We start from the raw sequence: 205 nt of genomic DNA on the forward strand, positions 1-205 counted from the left end.
GCGGGGGGGGGCAGGGGAGGGGGGACGTGGCCTCAATAGGGCTCCCTCGGAGCAAAGCCAGTCCTCCCATGTTAATTTCTCAAGGACATGAAGAAGCTCTGCAGTGTTTCAGCTTTGAAGGTGGGCCCGACAATACAATAACAGGAACCCCGCTGGAAAAGGAGAATGCACACAGGGATTCAATCGAGCTTCGTCTACCTGTTGC

The sequence above is a fragment of the Hippocampus comes genome, unplaced genomic scaffold (assembly GCF_001891065.2).
Source record: "Hippocampus comes isolate QL1 unplaced genomic scaffold, H_comes_QL1_v1.1 scaffold133, whole genome shotgun sequence".
NCBI classification, from domain to species: domain Eukaryota; kingdom Metazoa; phylum Chordata; class Actinopteri; order Syngnathiformes; family Syngnathidae; genus Hippocampus; species Hippocampus comes.